The sequence below is a fragment of the Protopterus annectens genome, chromosome 13.part0 (assembly GCF_019279795.1).
Source record: "Protopterus annectens isolate FY-2018-M chromosome 13.part0, PAN1.0, whole genome shotgun sequence".
Lineage (NCBI taxonomy): Eukaryota > Metazoa > Chordata > Ceratodontiformes > Protopteridae > Protopterus > Protopterus annectens.
Window position 1 is genome coordinate 584,828,239 of NC_056747.1, and position 23,396 is coordinate 584,851,634.

General features: G+C 41.1%; 1 protein-coding gene across 1 annotated transcript in view; it reads left to right on the forward strand.

The window, feature by feature from the left end:
• The window catches only part of KIAA0753 (KIAA0753 ortholog), a 1,485,993-nt gene that overhangs the window by 693,406 nt on the left and 769,191 nt on the right, over window positions 1-23,396 (forward strand). The gene's annotated exons all lie outside the window — the stretch shown is intronic.

Consider the following 23,396-nt stretch of genomic DNA (forward strand, 5'->3'; position numbering starts at 1 on the left):
TACAACAACAAATACACATGCTGATGCCCCTGAGACAAGCGAAGGCAAGACAGGTTCTACAACTTCTAGGGACCATGGCGGCAACTATCATGTTTGTCCCTCTGGCGAGATTACACATGAGACTTCTTCAATGGCTCCTCTTTGCCCAATGGTCTCTCCAAAGACTCCCACTATCTCATCCCATCTTACTCACAGACAGGTGCAAGCAGGACCTACGTTGGTGGTTGTGCACCAACAATTTGAACGGGGGAAAGCCCTTCGTTCCTCCCGTCCCTGTTGCCACGGTGAACACGGACACCTCTCAGATGGGGTGGGGGGGCATTATCTCGGCAGGACAGTCCAAGGCACGTGGCAGGAACATGAGATACATTTGCACATAAACGTCCTGGAGATGAGAGCATTGCTTCTTGCGTTGCAGGCACTTCAGGAAGTTCTTCCTCTAGGGACTATTGCGATACACTCAGACAACATGTCAGTAGTGTGGTATCTCAACAAGCAAGGGGGAACCCAGTCTTACCCGCTATGCAGAGAGGCTATGCAAGTGTGGCATTGGACAATAGCTTCCCAACGGTTTCTGGTGGCAACGCACATTCTGGGGAAGTCCAACATATTAGCGGACAGGCTAAGCAGAGCGATACTTATGCCTTATGAGTGGTCCCTGAATTGCCTGGTTGCAGAGCGGATCTTCAGCAGATGAGGTCAGCATTGCTGCAACCTTTTTGCCAGCCCTCTCAATGCAAAATGCAGCAACTACTTCACGCTGATCCCCCCACAGGGGGAATCACCCAGGGATGCTCTGGTTCATGATTGGCCCTCCGGTCTGCTTTATGCTTTCCCTCCGTTTCCCCTTCTCTCAAGGGTGATTCAGAAAGCGCAATCCTTGGGAAGCAGAATGATTCTGATTGCCCCACACTAGCCTCGTCAAGTATGGTTCCCCTTTCTTCAACCAAACATTGTGGACACTCCCTGGATTCTGGACCCTCTACCAGATTTACTGACACACATGTTGGGACAGTTCCACCCCTCTCTGAGTACACTCCGGCTGACAGCCTGGCTACTCCACTTCCATCGCTAGTCAGACATCATAATTTTTCACCGGAAGTGGTCCATATATTATCGTCCTCTCATAAGCCATCCACTAGAAAGATTTATTCTAGCAAATGGAAAAGGTTTTCTATCTGGGCTCATACCAGAGGCATTGATCCTTATACAGCTCCAATAGATTCAGTTCTGGAGTTCTTGTCTATGCTGTTCTATCAGGGAGCCACATCAGCCACCATCACAGTCCAGCTGGTGGCGATATCTAATTTCCACGTAGTGAATGAACCTAGTCTCATGGCACACAGACTATGCAAAGCATTCCTTAAAGGTAGCAAACAACGACCACAGTATCCAAAAAGTTCTTTAATAAAATCTCCGATTGGCTTCATAGTCACGCACATCACGGAGAAGCTTACCTTTTTTACGTTCAACTAAAGTAGCTTCATATTCCTTGAGTTTCTGATTAGTTTGTGATAGAAACTCATCAAATATAGACACAGAAACAGTACTGGATAAGTCTGTATACATTTTTTTGATGTTATTACACAATTCTTTTTGTTTGAGTGAATCACGTTCAATAAGTATGCGTAACCATTCAGTCACACAGACATGTGCAGCATTAACCCACCTCTTGTGAAAAACACAATCAGAGTCCAAAGAGAGGTCAAATGGAGTAGAGGGGTCTTTAAAGACTCTGAGACCCCTAGGTGTTGTATCTGTCTCTATGTATTTCTGAAGACCACATATATTATAATATACAGCAGTTTCTTTCCACATTAGTTTCTCCAATTCCTCAAACAAAAGCTTATTTTCTGTATTAACAGACAAAGGAATCTTCCTTCCAACACTGGAAAAGGATTGGAAGACCGTCTTCTTCTTTCTTCTTCCCACTTTTCCCAAATAACATTATTTTCAGCAGGCACTCTCTGAGAATTGGAACGCTCACCTCTGTCTCCTCTATCAGAGGAGTTAACTGGATTCAGAAGAAAATTGTCTAAAGACATTTGATTTCCTTCTCTAGTCTCTCTGAAAATTCTTGGAAGATGGTACTGTGGATCAGAAGACATCAAAACAACGAAAGACACCAAGTACCAAGTAGCAAGTAGCAAACAACGACCACAGTATCCAAAAAGTTCTTTAATAAAATCTCCGATTGGCTTCATAGTCACGCACATCACGGAGAAGCTTACCTTTTTTACGTTCAACTAAAGTAGCTTCATATTCCTTGAGTTTCTGATTAGTTTGTGATAGAAACTCATCAAATATAGACACAGAAACAGTACTGGTTTGTTATTACGGTTACGCATACTTATTGAACATGATTCACTCAAACAAAAAGAATTGTGTAATAACATCAAAAAAATGTATACAGACTTATCCAGTACTGTTTCTGTGTCTATATTTGATGAGTTTCTATCACAAACTAATCAGAAACTCAAGGAATATGAAGCTACTTTAGTTGAACGTAAAAAAGGTAAGCTTCTCCGTGATGTGCGTGACTATGAAGCCAATCGGAGATTTTATTAAAGAACTTTTTGGATACTGTGGTCGTTGTTTGCTACTTGCTACTTGGTACTTGGTGTCTTTCGTTGTTTTGATGTCTTCTGATCCACAGTACCATCTTCCAAGAATTTTCAGAGAGACTAGAGAAGGAAATCAAATGTCTTTAGACAATTTTCTTCTGAATCCAGTTAATTCCTCTGAGAGAGGAGATAGAGGTGAGCGTTCCAATTCTCAGAGAGTGCCTACTGAAAATAATGTTATTTGGGAAAAGTGGGAAGAAGAAAGAAGAAGACGGTCTTCCAATCCCTTTTCCAGTGTTGGAAGGAAGATTCCTTTGTCTGTTAATACAGAAAATAAGCTTTTGTTTGAGGAATTGGAGAAACTAATGTGGAAAGAAACTGCTGTATATTATAATATATGTGGTCTTCAGAAATATATAGAGACAGATACAACACCCAGGGGTCTCAGAGTCTTTAAAGACCCCTCTACTCCATTTGACCTCTCTTTGGACTCTGATTGTGTTTTTCACAAGAGGTGGGTTAATGCTGCACATGCCTGTGTGACTGAATGGTTACGCATACTTATTGAACGTGATTCACTCAAACAAAAAGAATTGTGTAATAACATCAAAAAAATGTATACAGACTTATCCAGTACTGTTTCTGTGTCTATATTTGATGAGTTTCTATCACAAACTAATCAGAAACTCAAGGAATATGAAGCTACTTTAGTTGAACGTAAAAAAGGTAAGCTTCCGTGATGTGACTATGAAGCCAATCGGAGATTTTATTAAAGAACTTTTTGGATACTGTGGTCGTTGTTTGCTACTTGCTACTTGGTACTTGGTGTCTTTCGTTGTTTTGAGATCATTCCTTAAAGGTACCCTGTTGCTTTGTCCATCAGTGTCTGAACCCATCATGCCCTGGGATCTCAATTTTGTTCTTCAAGCCCTTACTTTACCACCATTTGAGCCTGCAGCTACCTGTGAATTAAAATTCTTGACATGGAAAACAGCATTCTTAACAGCAGTCACTTCAGCAAGGCGGGTTTTGGAAATTCAAGCCCTTTCCATCAAACTCCCATATTTATACAGGTGCAAGCAGGACCTCGTTGGTGGTTGTGCACCAACAATTTGAACAGGGGAAGTCTTCGTTCCTCCCGTCCCTGTTGCCACGGTGAACACGGACACCTCTCAGATGGGGTGGGGGGGCATTATCTCGGCAGGACAGTCCAAGGCACGTGGCAGGAACATGAGATACATTTGCACATAAACGTCCTGGAGATGAGAGCAGTGCTTCTTGTGTTGCAGGCACTTCAGGAAGTTCTTCCTCTAGGGACTATTGCGATACACTCAGACAACATGTCAGTAGTGTGGTATCTCAACAAGCAAGGGGGAACCCAGTCTTATCCACTATGCAGAGAGGCTATGCAAGTGTGGCATTGGACAATAGCTTCCCAACGGTTTCTGGTGGCAACACACATTCTGGGGAAGTCCAACATATTGGCGGACAGGCTAAGCAGAGTGATACTTATGCCTTATGAGTGGTCCCTGAATTGTCTGGTTGCAGAGCGGATCTTCAGCAGATGAGGTCAGCCTTGCTGCAACCTTTTTGCCAGCCCTCTCAATGCAACATGCAGCAACTACTTCACGCTGATCCCCCCACAGGGGGAATCACCCAGGAATGCTCTGGTTCATGATTGGCCCTCCGGTCTGCTTTATGCTTTCCCTCCGTTTCCCCTTCTCTCAAGGGTGATTCAGAAAGCGCAATCCTTGGGAAGCAGAATGATTCTGATTGCCCCACACTAGCCTCGTCAAGTATGGTTCCCCTTTCTTCAACCAATCATTGTGGACACTCCCTGGATTCTGGACCCTCTACCAGATTTACTGACACACATGTTGGGACAGTTCCACCCCTCTCTGAGTACACTCCGGCTGACAGCCTGGCTACTCCACTTCCATCGCTAGTCAGACATCATATCATAATTTTTCACCGGAAGTGGTCCATATATTATCGTCCTCTCATAAGCCATCCACTAGAAAGATATATTCTAGCAAATGGAAAAGGTTTTCTATCCGGGCTCATACCAGAGGCATTGATCCTTACACAGATCTAATAGATTCAGTTCTGGATTTCTTGTCTATGCTGTTCTATCAGGGGTCCGCATCAGCCACCATCACAGTCCAGCTGGCGGCGATATCTAATTTCCACGTAGCGAATGAACCTAGCCTCATGGCACACAGACTATGCAAAGCATTCCTTAAAGGTACCCTGTTGCTTCGTCCCCCAATGTCTGAACTTGTCATGCCCTGGGGATCTCAATTTTGTTCTTCAAGCCCTTACTCTACCACCATTTGAACCTGCAGCTACCTGTGAATTAAAATTCTTGACATGGAAAACAGCATTCTTAACAGCAGTCACTTCAGCAAGGCGGGTTTCGGAAATTCAAGCCCTTTCCATCAAACCCCCATATTTAATCTTCCATAAGGATAGGGTCTCTCTCAGACCAAACCCCTCATAATTCCTAAAGTGGCTTCCATGTCTAACATGAATCAGTCCATTGAGCTGCGTGTGTTCTTCCCCCACTTCTCTAACAAGGCAGAATTTAGATTTCACCAATTGGATGTACATAGACAGTTACACTTCTATCTACATCGGACAAAAGATATCTGGAAATCTGACCAACTCTTTGTCTCCTTTTGGAAAACCAATTGGGTTGTTTCTCATTACAAATTGGACGTGGTCTCCAGGGCAGATTCTTCCTTTGGCTTCACAGTTCAGGAGTATTCCTATGAGCCACCCATGCCTGGAGGATTTGGAAGTTAGGTTGTCACCTACTGAGTCCGTTTGATTAGGTTATTGTTATGGTGTGTGCATGGAGTAAAAATGTTGTTTCGCAGCAAACTAGATCTGGGGATATGGAGCAGTGCACCATGGGATACCCTCTTAGCCCAGCCAATGAGAGACTTTGAGCTAGTAAAATTGGCCGAGTCAGAGCCGATATTCGGCTCCGAACCCACGGGTAAAAATGTGAGGCGAGATGGACCACATACATCAAACGTTATGGTGAGTACATAACTTTTTGTTTTTAAACATCATCTTTATATTCTTGTAGTGTAGTGTAGTGTTGTTCCCTGTTGCTAGGAAACATTCATTCCATTTTCATCCCCATTACTATACCCAGCTTCAGATCCAGCAATGGGCGACTGTAATGGAGTTGCCAGGGTCTCATCATGCTTTTCATCTGAACCTACATAATGGAGACACAGTGGGAAGATTGACATAAATGTTAAGCAATATTAGATACAGTTAATGTACAATACACACTGAATCATATGCCAGTCACATGTAATCTGCTGAGATGTGCATCTTTACTGCCTGCTGTGGTAGCCCACCCAGTTCAGCTGTTGCTAATTATGTGCGATAGGATATAGGTTTACAGCAGTACAGTGGGACAAATGAAGAATGAAGCAGTCAGAACAAACTAGGACTGTCAAAGTTTTAAATGTTGTGAGTCACCGATACTGCTTCTGCCTATTCCTCTGGATAGACTGTAACACATTTGGTAGAGCAGTAACAGCAGCATATGGTAAACAGTGCTGGCCTTGTGATCTATGTGCCTCTCCCCTCAAATCAAAATATACGACCAGAAATGGATATTGGTAACTAAATTGGCATCCCTCAGGGAACGTATGATGACTAGTTTGCAGTTAGCATCAAGACCACTGTGTGAATACCTATCAACAGTACATCTCAGGGTACTGTTGAATATTTGCTTCCTACTATTGTAAAGGTTCATGATTGCTGCACATCACATCATATCAGTGCAATGCCCACAGGATCGTGAAATGAATGTAGCTGTTGATAGGAGCAGGTCCAGATTAAACCAGCATCTGCTTTTGTAAGTGGCCAATCAAAGGCACCAAGCAGCCACTCCCTGAAATTCCTCTGAGGGTATATTTACCTCCTTCATACAACACGCATGAATCCACCTTTTGCCAGAACCAGAAACGGCTATAATTTGCCCACTGCCCTTGTGTAGTAGAAGGAACTGTACAAGCTAAGCAGGTTGGCAGACGTGTATGACTTTGCAAATCTCCCATTGCAGTTTGCACAGCGCGATGCTACATACCTCCCAACCTGTTGACATTGAAAATAGGTACAGCAGCCCTTGAAAAACAGGAACATCTGCTAAAAATCTAGGCGTCTAATTCGCATAAAATTTGAGTAACAAATAAAACATAACTCTTCCCGCTTCCAGTTGGAATGTGGTATACTACTCAAAATGCATTTGAAAAAAGAGTGACAAAACTGATGGAAAAATATAAACACGTTAATAGTCAATGTGAAATGTGTAGACTTAAATGAACTGCATCATAAAATCCTACTACACAAGGTCATTTAATTTTGCTTCAGAAAAAGTGAGTTGTAAGATGTGTGTCCTCTTTCTTGAAATTATTGCTTCCACTAGTATGTTGGTTACGTAGTATATTTTTCTGTATAGTGGACAGCTTCAAAAATAACACATAATGAAGGTAATACAGAAAATTGTGTGAAGGGGTAAATCAAGCCCAAAAATAGGGACAAATGATACCTTCAAAAATAGGGGCATATGATACCTTCAAAAATAGGGACATATAGTACCTCAAAAACAGGGGCATACTAAATCAGGCCTGAAAATAGGGATGTTCTTCCAAACCATGGAAATATTGGAGATCTGCTTGCTGGTCTTGCAGCCATGCTCAGCTCTCCAGCTTGAGCTTAAGTGGCAAGATCTGACAGTTGTGTCATCTGCATGATGCATACGAATGGTCTGGTAAGCAAAACCGTATGTAGTAATTTCAGAGATTTCCATGCTACAAGTACTTATTTGACTCTAAAATGCACAAAAAGGGATAAAGATTCATCTTTTGGAAGTACATTTCCATCTTGTTCACAGCTAAGTATAAAAAAGAGCAATGTGATGTACTGATGTTAGAAAGTTGTTAGTGATGCTACTTGTGTTTCTGGATCTGTCTTGTAAGGAGTATATTTTTTGTGTTGGATACAGAGAATTTTACCCCTTTCGATATAGAAATGTATGTACAGGATATTCTCAGACACTGCATGATAGACAAATCTGGCTACAACCTAGATCAGCCCTAAAATTGTTATGACTGGCAACGTAACTTCTACATTAACAATAGCAGGAGAAAGCAGTCATAAAACGTATGCCGGTAGCTCTTATGGGGTGTATGGGCACAGGCCCTTTCTTCTTTTTTTTTTTTTTCTAAACAACTCAGAGTAGCTCCATGTTCATCTAGTTCATAAATGCAGTCCATCTCTTTATCTTTTGCACTCTATCCATCTTAACTGGACACTGAGTGTATACATAGAAACTCTCCTCTGTATGAACTTCTCTTTTTAGATGTATAATATGTGCAGTCCATCTCTTTATCTTTTGCACTCTATCCATCTTAACTGGACACTGAGTGTATACATAGAAACTCTCCTCTGTACGAACCTCTCTTTTTAGATGTATAATATGTCAGCTGTTTTCATTCTGGATGCTATGTCTTCATAGAATGTTCCACAGATATGCAAACATAGGTTCATAGGTACTTAATAGGCTGTTGATATACAAGGATCTTAGGAAGTCTGGCCTTAGATTCCCATGATGGATTGTAGCCCTTATATTTTTGTATACAAGTAACCTAAAGACGGGTAGAAAAGGATATGTTGGGAGATTTACTTGTTGCCACTTTCCATGAGGGACATTGGTGCTAAACCTTGTGTGAATTTGAAGTTTCTCATCCATTCATTCACATTCAAATTATGCTTGAACAGAGTAAGAGAAGAAGTTCACTTTATATGGAATGGAAGAGGGTTCCATAGAAGAGGTACTCTCTGTGATGCAAACCCATCCCTCCAACGTGTTCTGTTTGTGTTGCAGAAGAGATGGAGTTCCCCTGATTGGGTGTTCATGCTACTATTGAACTTGTGAATGTGTAATAGATCTGACAGAATAGGAACTCTTAAGGCTCTGTATGTGAGGCAGAGGTTGACTGTCTGTATCCTGTATGATATTGAGAAGAGTGACATGGCTTTGGCATAGTATTCATAGTTTTATGATTTAGGCCCATGATTTATTTTAGCTAAAAGGTATTGTGGTCACTCCAGCTGTGACAAGTGTTTGAACATGTACACAGTGAATGGTGCATTATATTCAATGATTGGCGTGATGAGAGCAGAGTACAGTGGAATGATTACATCGCTGAACCTTGATGCCATACATTTAGATGTAAACTGTGCGAAGAGAAAGGACTTCCTTACTATAGTAGATACACAGTGATCGAAATACAGTCCATTATTGGCATAGGTTCCAAAGAGTCCCAGCTTTGGGATCAACATTCAGAAGTGTGTTGTCAGTGTGATAGAAGGGAAGTCGTGCTTACTGAAGGAAATTATTATATATCTCTTGACATCTAGTTGTAGTGCATAGTAGGTACTAGGCTATCAGCCCAAGGGCCTACGTCAGTCTAGCCAACAAGGTTCCCTGGCTTACGCCACCCAAGAAAGTTATTTTCCTGTGCCACTGTCGAGCGGAGACACAGAAGTGATCTTAGTTTTGATACCAACTATTTGATGTGATGCTGTCCTTTCTCACCTTCATTCTTTCTAGGTTGGTTTGGATCTCTCTCAGCCTTATTTACAAGCTCGAGGCTTTCTGCCAGCTTATGGCTAAATCCCTTTCCCAGCATGAACCAGGACTATCCCCACATCTCATTTGCCACTAAACAGATCGATCATTTGCCTCCTAGCTCTGGCCAAGTATAACCATTTTTGATATATTTTTTCACTTTAACTCTTAGAGTTATTGTTGAATAACTAGATTTTTAGTTAATTTAGCTGAGTGTCTTTCTTATTACTGGATTTTTCCAAGTTGAGCTGTTTATTGCTGACGTTTGGCTATCGTCTATCTGCTAGGCCTTGTATCCCTTCCCAGTGCCTAATTTTTTTGTATTCGTTTTGTTTTGTCATAGTTCATTTAAATTAGAAAACTATCAAGCAGCTCGTTTTAGTTAGAGAGTTTTACCCCTTGTCCCGTTGTTCTCTTTTCACAGTTTGTTCTTTAGTGTAGTATCATTGTACAGTTTGTTTAAATTAGAGGACTAAGTGTTTCTCCCCTCTGTGTTCTGTGTCAAAGCCTGTTTAAGTTGGAGGGCTATGTTTTGTTTTTTCCCATGTGCGTATTGTACTTTCCAATAGTTTGACCCGTTTAAGTTAGAGGGTCCAAAAAAAAAAAAAACTCCTTTCCTGTTTGATTGTCATTGTTGTTCTTCTTCTTCTTGACCTTAACAATTTTAGGTAAGGAGTCTAAGCCAATGGGTTTCATGAAATGTGAAAAATGTAGGAAAAAAATGCCTCTCAGCGATAAACACACCCTTTGTGTTTATTGTCTTGGGGCTGTCCATCTCCAGGAGTCATGCTCTCTGTCATTCCTTTAATCATAGATCCCTGCAGGAGAGGAAGAATAAACTGATACTAAAAGGTCTTCTCAAAATCTCCTTCTCAGAGGCACTGGAAGAAGGTATGGGTTCATCTAAATCAGACAAATCTCCTTCTGCCAAATCTGAGAAGTCAGGAAAATCTGTTAAAAGATCTTCCCCACCTACTTCTTTGGATCCAGCCCATAAAATACCAAGATTATCCTCTTCAGATCTGAGAGTTACTGGATCAGACAAAATCCCATTGGCTCCAACCCCTTCTTGCTTGGTGCCAATGGAGTTCAAACTAAGGAGCCGGTCCCTGACCTTGGAGCTGGTATCTCCTATTTTCAGGTCTCTTATACTTCAAAAAGTAAAATCTACCACCCCATCGACCCTGTCTTCGAAGAGTCCTTCAAATGACAACATGGATCGGGTGGTACAGAGATTGCTACAGACACTGGCACTGGCCAAATTACTGTTGGATCCAACCCCTAGGGCTTCAGATCCTACAAGATCCACCTCCTCTGCTACAGGTCCTCTTCTGATCCAACTCCTGGCTTTGGAGTTGGAAGAACTGGAGTTGTTATTAGTGGAACTGTCAGATCCTAGACCCATCTCATGTTTCATGGGTCCGACCATGGCTTGGACAACCTCGAAGTCTAGGAGCTGACACACGCTTTCCAGTCGGGTCCGGGGGGGATGAGTCGAATCGGACAGCTGTCTGATCTGAGTATGCCTCTTGGTACCTCTGCTCAGATGAGCTCAGCTCCTACCTCTTCCTCGGGTCCATCATCCTTGGTTCAGGGAGGGTCCTTCAGCTACTTTGGAGCCAGGGATATCCTCAGGTCAGGGATGGGGGCTTTTGAGATTATGAGGGGGGTACTGTCTCCACAGACAGATCTGCAGTCCTCTCCAGAGATTCGTCCCCCCAGAGCAGCAGTGGCTGCCTCCTTATCTCTGCATCCACGGAGACGCAGAGACTATAGGCCTCAGCATGCCCCACAGGGCACCACTCACATTTCTAAAACCTCTCCAGAGTACCCTTCTGAGGAGGTCCCTCGGAAGACACTGTGTAAGAGAAAGCATTTAGACTCCCCAGAGGAGTCTGTCACCTCAGATACGGGCACGGTCACCTCCTGTTGATGTCTCCTTTGGAGACATCCTGGAAATACTTAGAGGGGTGGAAGTCCTCTAGCCCTTCTGCAGAGGAGTTCGTATACCTGAAGGCATTTGGGTCTTACTCTTCCACGTCTTCTGTGTTTCTGCCCTTCGACGGACTTCTAGACCTGGCTTCTTGAAAGGCATGGGTATCCCCAGATTCACTGGAACCTATTCCTAGGAGGCCAGACAAGTTCATCACATCTCCCTCTGACAAAATCTTCTTAACCAAAGGAGTCCCAGTTGATGCCATGGTCATGGTGGCGGCCACTAAGAAGGAACTCTTTGAGACATCTTTTGTCCATCCTCCGAATAAGGAGTCCAGGACTATGGACAGGTATGGAAAGCACATCTTTTCCTCAGCAGCTTTTTCTCTCAGATAGTTGAATTATCTTACCCATTTTACAAGACTGCAGAGGAATCATCTGAAAGAGCTAGGAGATACCCTCCAAGGTTCAGTAGCTGAAGAGGTTACTGACAAGGTATCCTGTCAGCTCACTACCTTCAATTCAGTAGTTAACGCATCCATGAGGCTCGTATCATATGCAGTTGATGGAGCAAGTAGAGCAGCGGGTTTTGGAATTTTCCTAAGGAGGCACTCTTGGATACGCTTATGTGACTTAATGGAACCCTTTTTATATTCCTTTGTAAATGCCTCATTTGACGGCTCATCTTTGTTCAGGCCTAAGGTAAAGGACCCACTCACCAGGTGTGAACAAGAAGGAAAGACTCTGTCTGCCATAGGAGTCCATTTTTCCATGCCTACTAGACCTTACCCCAAAGGTCAGAGAGGTAATGGTAAAATGTGGTTCTGAAAAACACAGAAATCTTTTCAGGACACACATGGTGAACCTTCCCCCAGAGGCAGAGGTGGAAGCAATAATGAAAGACAATGACCTTGCAGCAGAGGGTTCCACAAAATCATGGTGACAGAGACTCTTTCTTTAGTAAGCCCTTTCAGCACTCCTGAGACAAGGCTCAGTTGTCCAACTCTGGAGACAGTCGGGCGTCATTTATCCTTGTACCCAGAAGCCTGGCAACAAATAAAACACAAATGGGTACAAGACATTATATCCAGAGGTTGCATCATCCCCTTCTTCCTTCTTTCCCCAAAGATAAAATAAACTTCCACCCAGTCAGAAGGAACAGGCAACTCTAGTCATACAAAAGTTGTTAGACAAAAGAGTCATCCAAAAGGTCCCCACAGACCAAGAAGGATTCGGAACTTACTCAAAATTCTTTTTAGTTCCAAAGAAAACAGGGGATTGGAGATCAACTCTGGATCTCAGCTTTCTAAACAAATCAATAAAGAAGAGCAAGTTTTGGATGGTGACGCTGCAGTCTATACTCCCATTTTTGGGAAAAGACAATTAGATGTGCTCGATAGATCTCCAGGATGCATACTACCACATAAAAATGGACAGGCGATCCAGGAGACACTTGCACTTTTGGCTGGGAGCCAGTCACTACCAGTTTCGAGCTCTGTCCTTTGGCCTCACTACGGTCCCCGGAGTGTTTACCAAATGTATGGTAGTAGTAGCGGCTCACTTGAGACGACTAGGATTCTGGGTGTTTCCATATTTAGACAACTGGCTCTTAACCTCTACAAACAGGCATCGGCTAATAAAAGCCAGCGATACAACCTTGAAACTCTGCTCCCCCTTGGGGATTATGATAAACTATGAAAAACCCTCCTTAGAGCCTTCTCAGCATGTGGTATGTATAGGAGTAGAATTGCACTCCACCCAAATGGTGGCAAGACTTCCACCAGGAAGGATGCAATCCCTAAGGTACCATGTGATATATTTTCTAAGAAGAAAGAAAACCCAAGCAAAGATGGTCCTCGAAACTCTAGGGGTCATGGCAGCAGCAATAGTTTTCGTTCCCCTAGCACATCTACACATGAGGATTCTTCAGTGGTTGCTGTTCACTCAGTGGTCAATGCAAGAACTTCCAGTGTCCCCCAAAATATTCATAACAGAAACTTGCTAGAAGGATCTTCGATGGTGGCTACACTCCTCTCAATTAACAGTAGGTCGACTGTTTGTCTTTCCACAACCTGTAGCCATGGTGACCAGATACACCTCTCAGATTGGGTGGGGGAAGCGTTATCTGGGAAATACTGTCTAAGGCCTTGCCAGATCTGGTTCCCCTTCCTGTGGCCTTATCTTTGGGAAGAGCCTTGGATTCTGGACCCAGTTCCAGACCTCCTGACTCATTCATCAGGGACTCTACACCCATTGCTTCAAACCCTCAAACTGACAGCATGGCTGCTTCAATTCCAGTGATAGCCAGATTTCCAACCCTCTCCTCTCGAGTTAAACACATCCTGATCTCTTCCCATAAGCCATCAATGAAGATTTGTAAGAGCAAATGGAAGAGATTCTGCCTATGGACTAACAATAGTCATGTCAATCCCTTTTCAGCTGCTATTACCTTCATCCTAGACTTCCTAGCAAAACTTTTTAATGATGTTGCAGCTGCAGCCACTATTAAGGTTCAGCAAGCAGCGATCTCCAATTTTCATGTGGGAGACTGGCCTGCAAGATAATGTCTCATAAACTATGTAAGGCCTTTCTCAAAGGTACTATGTTATTATGGGTTCCTATCACCAGATTGAAAGACCGTAATCACGAATACAAAAAGAGCAACACTGATTGCGTGAAAGACAGAAACGCCGAATGACCAAAATAGCTAAAATTGAAACGTTGAAGTGTAATGGTTGGTCTGTCTGCAGTATAGCTCCGCAAGGTCAGTGTGCGATAGATAGGACTTTAGGGTTAGGATGTGGGTTAAGGTAAGTGAATAGCTATGTAATGTATGTAAGATATAGTGTAGTGCTGGAAGTAGGATTTTGTTAAATGTCTGTATGTGTATTATTTATTTTTTTGGGTGTATGTCTATAGGGACGTGTGTGGTAGTTACGGACCTTAGGGTTAGGGAGGGGTTAAGGATAGTGCATAGTTAGTTGTGTATGTGGGGTTTAATGTAGGGTTAGAAGTAGGGTTTTGGTGCATTACTTTAAGTTAGAAGTAAGGTTTAGTTAGTGTATGTATGTGGTTTATTTATTTTGTTTGGGTAGGTAATATGTAGCGGGTGGTGGGGTTGGCCGACTATGACAGTTCCTTATTTTATTTTTCGCTGTTTAGTGCATTCGGGATTTTCACGGTTCACATTATAGGTATTGATGTTTAGGTATTCGTGTAAAGGGTTTTTCGATTTGGTAATATAGACCCGTTATTATGACCTCCTATCAGAGACCTTCCAGTGCCATGGGACCTACATTTTGTTCTATACCACATAATTTTTCCTCCTTTTGAACAAACCTCATCTTGTGAATTAAAGTTCTTGAATTAGAAAACTTTTTTCTTGGTTGCAATCATGTCTGCCAGAAGGGTGTCAAGGTTGCAAGCATTGTCCATAAAGCCCCCATATTTGCTTTTCCATAAAGACAGGGTGTCGTTATGAACAACCCCCTCCTTAACTAAAGTGATTTCAGAAACGAATTTAAACCAAAGTATAGAATTACCAGTCTTCTTCTCAAAATTTGAAAACAAGTCAGAGTACATGTTCCATCAACTTGATGTACATAGGCAACTATGTCTTTACCTACACAGGACAGCAGAATTCCGAAAATCTGATCACTTATTTATTTCCTTTTCAGATTCCAAGAAAGGATCCCCGTTCTCTCAAGTTGCACTTTCCAAATGGCTATCAGACTGCATACCTTTTATTTACAAGTCTCAAAATAAAGAACATCCAAAAAAAGTTAAAGCCCATTCCACAAGAGCCATTGCAACTTCTTCAGCCTTTTTGGCCAAACTACCAATTGACACCATTTGTGCTGCAGCAACATGGGCTAAACCACATACCTTTATCACTCATTGCAAAGTGGATTTGGCCTCCAGGATTAGAGCCTCCTTTGGATCCATGGTTCTGAGGAATATTCTCCTGTGAGCCACCCAGGATTCAGTATGCTAGGGACGCTGTCCCAACCTAAGAATGAAGGCAAGATAGGGCAACATCACATAAAGAAGTTATGTACTCACTATAACGTTCCATGTGTGTTGTCCATCTTCGCCTTCATTCTTACATCCCACCCTTTTTTCCCCCTTCCCTTCTATTCCTAGAAGACTGGGTCTATACAAATTGGGTTATTATGACCTCTGTCCTTCTTCAGTAGCCTCAGACTCCTTCCATGATGTACATATAATGTTGCATTTAGGGCAAACAAGATCTGGGGATAGTCCTGGTGCATGTTGAGATAGGGATTTAGCCACAAGCTAGCAGAGAGCCTTGAGCTTGTAAATAAGGCCGAGATGGATCCGAAAATTGGATCCAAACCAACCTAGTAAGAATGAAGGCGAAGATGGACAACACACATGGAAACAGTATGGTGACTACATAACTTCTTTTTTTTTTTGGAAAGACCCTGTTGGATGATTTTGGTGTCCTCTGGGATGTGTATGATGGCACCAAGTTTACAGTCATCTGCAAAATTGGTCAGTCATAAACACTTAACATTTGCTTTATCTTCGGAGAAGTAAATGTCAAACCCATGGAATGAACCCTCTGGTACGCTGGTAGTGACGGATCTTTTGTAGAAAGTAGAGCCACAATTTCCTGAGTTATATCTTTGAGCCAATTTGTCATCCATAGAGTTACATAGGAATTTACATTTAGGTGAGAGAGGTCATCTATGATACCCGAGTGTGAGCTGGTGGGAAATGCGTGTGTAAGATCTTGCTATATGGTATGTACTGATTTGCTCTTGTCCATTGCTTCAGTAACCTTCTTGAAGTCAACCAAGTTAATTAGGCAGGATATGCACTGGATGAATCCAAACTGGCTTGGGTTGAGAGTCTGAGGTTACCTTTGTCCTTACTTATTAATTCCATGGTGATCCTTTCTATCTCTTACAGGTGAGGCTGGTGAGAAGTATGGGTCTGTAATTACCCAGGTCTTTGGATGTCTCACCTTTGTACAAGAGGATGACTGTTGCTGCCCTTCCTTCATCCTGTTTTTGAAGGCTAATATTGAAAAACCTCTGTAGCGGGTCTGACAAGTCATGTTTCAGTAGGCAGCCTGGAATGTTATCCAGCCTCGTAGAAGAAGTGTTTGGCCTTGGATAGTGTCTTAAAGACTTGTTTTTGGGAGATTTGAGGGGTGTAGTTATATACATTGTTGTCCTGTGGACAGGAGAACCTCTGGCAATGTTCTTCTCAACCAGCATTCTGACAGCAAAGACATTCACATCAGATCTCATGTAATCCATATACAGAGGCTGTACATTTTAATGTTATCATACAATATATCTTGACTGTGTTATAAGTTAGTTATGGTTATGAATTACTGTGTTGTAACATACCAGAGTTGCTATTGCCTACATACTGTAGATGTGTGTTTGTCTGAAACAAATATATTCATGCTGTCTGCACACATACCCTTTATAATTGCAATAAATATGTATGTTACTCTGTATGTTCATCGTGTCACTGTTAACAGTCAGAACTTACAGGGATCTCAGACACTTTAAGTCCAATGTTCAACCTGACTTTCTCAGCTAAGAACCTTACTACCCCAATGACCAAGATGACATTGCCTCACCTCAGATATCTTGACACTGCCTCACCTAAGATGTCTGCATGTATCTGGTATATATGTGGCATTCTATGAAATTATCTTGTTTCTTGCCACTTAAGTGCTCACTTCAAGAGAGTGTATTGTAGGCCAAAATCAGTCCAGGCCTATGACTGAAGTGCATCAACAGATGTCCAAGAACAAGTTTCCATACACTGAGAAGTGGGGTATATCCACTTCAGAAAATATTACCAGATGTGCCTGCAAGAATCAAATTCCTTTTAAAAATGTTCACATCCAGGGGATTTGCTGTCTTAATATGACTAACTACAGTATTTGGCATGGGGTTTGCTTAAAGACCACCAAAGGAAGTCAGGAAACCCTTGAAGTGGATCAGGCCAGACAGAAATTCGTAGGTGTGCCACACTCTTCCTCTGTGTCTTTGAACTTTAATCAACAGGCAGGTGCTGACATTCTCCTTAATAATAAAACAGAGAAATACATTTTAATGGGGAAGTAATTGAAGATCCTGGAATTTTAAGCCCACTGGAGACCCATGGTGTTTCTGAACAGTCTTGCTCACATGGCATCCACCATACACATCATGTCAATAGCCAGATTGTAACATGATGCAGCTTCAGTGGTACTTCAAGAATACCCGGATCAGCAGTTTCCCTCCTTGGAGTGTGAATTCTCAGGCTGTCTCCTGTATAACAAGGGAACTGGAATGGTGGGTAAATCAAGTAGGAAACTATGAGGACATGTTTTTCAGACTGTTCCCCAACCAAACCACTGAGAGTCCAAATATGGCATGGGGAGTACATAAAAATACATTGCAAAATGCAAATCCTAGGAAAGTAAAGTTGCACATAAAGATAACTGAGATGGCAGTTGTTCAGGCTGTCAAAACCTTCAGGATAGTCTGGAGACCTGAGATCCTGAATGCTATAACAGATGACGCCACACTCATGTGGTACTTAAATTGGGGGGGGGGCACAATTGCCAATTATGCATATTAGCCATGCAAGCTTGGGAATAGACCTGCAGTACATTATCATCCTGAAAACTACCTGCGTGCCAGTCCAGGAGAACTTCATGCAGACCACTGAAGCAGGACATGAGTGGATGCAAGACGGTTGCGCATTCATAGATCTTATGAACAGATGGGTGTATTAGAGATGGACCCCTTTACTTTTCAGAACAACAGTCAGGTGACAAAATTCTGCTCCAGAGTGCCAAATGTACAGGGTCAGGCAGTATATGCTTCCTTAAAATAAGACAAATACACCACAAGTCCGTCGATATCACGGAAACTTTGTTTAATGACTCGTTCAAATAAGACTCATTATAAAATTAAAGACAAATTAAAAACATGACGACTAAGCACTTTCGCCTTTTACAATATCCAGGGCATCATCAGAGTGAATAAATTATAAACAGTCAGTGCTTATATACCCAACCAGATCACTTGTCTACTAATCCATTGAGAACCAATAAACCAATTGTATATGCAAATAAAAATGAAGTACTAATCACTTCTGAAAAACAATCACCACACTATAAAGTATAAAAAATTAAATATACAGAGTACAAAAAACCTATTTAAAACTGTTCCTACTTGATCCAAACCAATATGTTTGTTATAAAACCTGATAAAAACCTGGTCCGAAAACGTGCTGCTCTTAATTTCAGTACACTAGCTATAGAGCAGCAGTCATTAATACCTGGAAGTACTGTGGCATTGAGTCTAAGTTGCCACATTTTTCTCTCAATTCCAATACTGTGTTATAATCCCCCCCCATTAGAAATTACTTTTGGCTATAACAAAAAATACAAATCTTTTAAATTAGTACAGCTCAGACTATGAGAGTACAAGACATTGGTAGTCCTCTTTTTTTTAATGTCCCTAATATGTTTAGCTATTCTATCTTTTAGTTTACGGATGGTATTGCCTACATAAAATGCAGGACAGCTCACGCATGTTGCAATATAAAACAACCTTCTTAGTGTTGCAATTACAATGACCAGGACACTGAATACTTCTGTTATATCCTTCTGTAGCAAGATTTGGGCCTTCATTAATAAATTTACAGTATTTGCACATATGACGCGTGTGCATATTAGATCTATAATGTTCAACTTGATTACTTTTATGCTGTTCCAGTAAACCCTTAAGGTTACAACCTCGACTATAGACCACCTGTGGTTCCACTCCTAATGCAGTTTTCAAATCACCAGTAAATATTAAGTCCCAAAATTTATTCAACAGTTTTTACTGAAAGGGCATTGTGGTTGTAAAGTAAAACCATTGCTTTATTTTGAATATACGAAGGAGTGGTACTGAATGTTGTACCCACCTCAGTCCATAATATAGGAATGTATCGACTTGTACATTTTCTCCTAACCTCATTCCTCACTTTAAAAGCTTCAGTGGGTAATCTCTATCCTTAAACAACTGATGGGTCATTTCTACTTCAAACCTTTCATCATCACCCACCAACCTAGATAATCATACATTTGCCCTTTTATCACACTTTTCTTTTGGTGAGGCAGGTGGCAACTAACAAAATGAAGCAGTGTGTTAGAATATGTCTTTTTTATAAAAATGGTAGAATTCAGCCTTGTACTCACAAAGCATGTCTAAAAATTCTATTTCCTGGGCATTAGCTTTGTAAGTAAACTGAAAAAATGTAGTGGTATTATTGAGGTAATTAACAATGGAACCAACCCTTTCCATGTTGCCTTGGCACAAAATTAAAATGTCATCCAAGAAACGTACAAAAAGAATAATTTCATTCATAAATGGGGAGATGAAGACAAAATGTTTTTCCCCCCGAAACTTGTCGAAAATATTCACCTTTGAAGTAAATAAAATTATTATTTAAAACTATTTCTATCAATTCTACAATCAAGTTCTGTTTAACATTATGTAATCCTTCAGCATTAGTGAAAAAAATAGTTTATGAAGGTGTCGCTGTGCTGTACTAGAACCAAAGTCATCTTAAGACACAAAGTCTTGTTGGATGTTTACTGCTGAATCAGAGTCTGGTTATAACACAGAATTTTGCATGACTGTATCTGCAGTCTGTTTAAAACACAAAGCCTTGCAAACTGCACTGATGAGAAAATATACTTTGCAGCACAATACCGTTTTACTGTAAGCATAGTTACTGATAACTTATTCTTATAACAAACGACACGTGCTACTGCAACAACTTTTATCTTATATGTATAATGTTTTTACTTCATGGTTAGCATGGATGATTATACCTCCTTCTCCTATACAATACCTCGGAACAAGTTGTTCCTACCAATACCTCTAACACAGCTGAATTTTTACAGTCTGTTTATACTATTCTTCTCACACACTTTAGATCCTGATCTTCTTTTTGATATCTTTTTTGGGCTTTATACAGAAACATCTGTTCTGCTGATGTTTTACTTCCCAGACTTGTTTTTTAAGGAAATGTTTTGTGGTAAAGCACATACAAATTGTTTTATTCTGTTGACTATGTGCATTCATCTGTGAGGAATTACGTCAAACTTTTTTAATATTGTGACAAACATGTTTTTTAAGGAAACAGGTTGTGGAAAAACACGTACTGCTGATTCTATAAAAAGCCGTGTCCATTTATCTGTCAACTTTTTTGATGATACTGTGGGAGATCATGTTTTTTAAGGAAACAGCTTGTATTGCTGAGTTTATAAAAAGCATGTCTAGTAAAAGATACAGTCAGAGGTATGTCACATAGTATGGATGCTCATCACATATTGCTAAGCTCCATACGTTTAAGCAAGCTTTATTGTATGCCTCATTTATTTTGTATTTTTATAGCAAAATTGATTTTAACCTTGGAAGCTGCGGTGGTGCAGTGGTAGCGTTGTTGCCTTACGCCAAAAAGTGTATAGTCATCCCCTTTGGCAAAAACAAAGTGCCCACAAATTACCACATAGGTGGTAATCCATTAAGTACAGAAGAAGCCATTAGGCACCTGGGGACCCAAGTTGATAGCAATCTCTCATTTGACAACCACGTGGCCAAAGTGGTTAGAAAAACATTTTATATAGCCCACCTAATCATGAAGGGATTCACATCTAGATCAGGGGAGGTCATTTACTCATCCCTCATCAGGCCCATAATTGAGTACAATGCCCCTTTTGGGATGTACCTTACCAGACACCTGCAGCAACTGGAAAGACCCCAAAAGTACCTCACCAAGAGGATCAAAGGGCTCAAACAGATGCCATATGCTGCCCGGTTAAAGAAACTCCAGCTCTACTCAGTGGCATACCGCCTGCTCAGAGGCGATATGTGCCTGACGTATAAAGCCATGTCCAACCCGGAATTAATGGACATGCTGCACCTCAGAAAATCCAAATCCCATCGAGCTACGCGCTCGAGAGACTTGAACCTCAGCACTGAAATAAATAGGACATGCTGGAGGGACAGATTCATAACCCAGAGGCTCCCTTCACTCTGGAATAAAATCCCAGTCCGGGTTAGGCAGAGTCCCACATTGACTCTCTTCAAGAGGAATTTTGATGAGTGGATGGGAGATCATAGGTTTACCCTGGCTATCACTTCTGTGTCACTGTTAGATGATAGACAGAGGCACAGTATACTAACCTCAAAAAAAGGCATAGCAAAATTAATTTAAAATGGGTGGCGAAAGCCAAACAGACTCTGGCCAGGCTTATAAATGCCCTAGGGCAGATAGCCTAGTATGAACCTATGAACCTATGAAGAGGTTCTCCCGTTCGATTCTCGGCTGGAGCGCCTTCTGTGTGGAGTCTGCATGTCCTCCCCTCGGTTGAGTGGTGTTCGAAAGACATGTGTAGAATGGGTGTGCCTTCGCTGAAGGTTGGGCATCGAGCTGGCACCTCTGCATCCATAAAAAATCTACTGCCAATCATTAGCAGACCGGAGTTCCCCTGTGGCGACCCCTAACCGGGAAAAGCCGAAAGAAGAACAACAACATTCATTATTTAGCACACTATGACAATTAGTAAGACTGTTGTTAAAATAATCCAGACCTATATCCTGTGGAATACTTGTGAATAAATTAATAACATCAGTTGTGACAAAAATATAATTTTCTTTCCGATTTAAATCTCTCATAATTTCCAAAAATGCCATGAGTCCCTAAGAATATATTCCTTGCCATAAAGTGCTTTCTTACAATGAATATTAATATATGCCACTAAAGGTTTTGTTTTAGAGTTCTTTGCTGACACTATGGGTCTAAATGGAGGGTTGTCTACATTTTTATAAATTTTAGGGATTTCAAAAATTGTTGGTACTACTGGTGCTGCCACTGCTAAATAACTAAGTTCAGTCTGATCAATTACATCTTGACAAAATGAATCAAACAACCACTGATCAACTTTTTTGTATAAGACCTATTACTTTCACTAATAGACACTCTCTCATATACTTTTTCATCATTTAATTGCTCATACATTTTGGAAACATAATCTAGCTGTGACATAATTACAACCCCTCCACCCTTATCAGACTTCATGATTCTATATTCTTTTGACTCAGACAAAAATTTTAAACAATTCCTTTCATCCACAGATAAATTGTCATTTAACCTTTTTTTTTTTGTTCAACAGCCTCCATAATTCAGTCTGACATGTGTGTTCAAAACTATTAATAGTATGATGGGGGGCATAAATATACTCCTCCTTTTAATAATAAACTTGTTGTCAAAACCAGGTTTGGTTTGGTTAGAAAAAAACAAACTCAAGTTAAGCTGTATAGTATACAACTGTAAATTAATCATAACCTTTGCTATATCAAGCCTGAAACTAGGGACGAAAGTAAAACCCTTCTTCAGCAAGCTGAAATGTCCTTCACTGATATCCAACTCACTAAATTATAAATAGAAAAACCATCATGACATAAATGTTTAACAGACACAACTTCACTATATTCAGTTCGATCAAATACATTAATGCTGTTTCCCCCTCCAGCTTGTGACGTAGGAATTCCTCCTCACATTCTTTGGTGGAGAAGTCCACTTGCCTGTTTGACTCCAATGACCCTGTGGCCTCAGGTTCAGTTCTTTGTTCATTAAGCGTTCTGAACATCTCAATTGAGGAGGGGGTCTAAAAAATAACCCGATTCATTCCCATGTCTCTGAACCCCTTTGTTGTCATCCCATGAGTTAGAATCAATAAATCTAGTTTTTGTGTCAGTAACCTGATTGTCGTTAAAATTTCCACTACCTTTAGGAACAGGATAAGCTTTCTTGTTAGCATATTCAGCTGTATCCCTATGTAATTTCCTCTGCTTTCTCTCTAAGTTATGTTTCACAAACCCCTCTAAAATCAGAAACAATCTTATCAAATTGTGCTTTGTTGGACTCAAATAACAAATCAGACGTAATACTTAAATTCAAATCTGTAATCTCATTTTGTAACTGTAGTAGTCTGTGTTCATTGTCCCGAATAATAATTTTCATTATGTCCATACCTGTTCTGTCTAACAACTCCAACAGTTCTACATGCATCACAGACCTTATCTGGGTACCAACAGGAAATTTCCACAAACGTAAACCTCTTGGCACTTGTTGTAATTCCAAGGATCGATTGAGAAACATGTTATCCATTTTCAAAGTCTTAAACTTTTTCATCCAGTTCT